This window comes from Gymnogyps californianus, chromosome 26 (genome assembly GCF_018139145.2).
Source record: "Gymnogyps californianus isolate 813 chromosome 26, ASM1813914v2, whole genome shotgun sequence".
NCBI classification, from domain to species: Eukaryota; Metazoa; Chordata; class Aves; order Accipitriformes; family Cathartidae; genus Gymnogyps; species Gymnogyps californianus.
This window is the reverse complement of record NC_059496.1, coordinates 1290666-1291271: the sequence shown is the minus strand read 5'-3', so window position 1 is coordinate 1291271 and position 606 is coordinate 1290666.

Below are 606 nucleotides of genomic sequence, written 5' to 3'. Positions count from 1 at the left end.
CCCCTCACCCCTTCCCCATCCTTTCACATGACATACACACAGCACACTGGCTTTGGCTGGTGTGGCTCAGGTGGACCTGGACAAGTGCCAGCACACTCCTGACTTCTCCCCTCACTCACTCAGCCAGAGCTTTTTGAAACATTCCATCAGGTTATCAACCTAAGGACAAGGAAATCTAAATAGCACACTCTGCACCACACAGTGGTCTTGCAGGTAGCTGTGAGATCTCCACACCCATGGGGAAAGGGAGTTCCCCACTACCACCCTGCCTCTGTTTGGCACCTGAAATCCACTTTGCAGTTCATGGGCTCACTGGCTGTTTCTTCTGGTTCACGTGGTCTTTTTTGAGATCCTCTTTGGGTCTTTTCCATATGTCCCCATGCGCATATTCTTCTGAAGTTGGCATTTTGTCCTGGTTTTCCATGTTGGCAGACAGCATTGCCTGTGTCTTGCAGCACCGAGAAAAAGCTCAGAGGCTGCCCCAGTAACCCTGCGTGGCCATCCTGCTGGCTGGTCTGGGATGTTGGGGCCTCCTAGGCCACTTCCCAGGATTGGGCTCTTCTTTGTCTGTTAACAGGATTTGTGTGGAGGGCCCCTTGGTGGCCT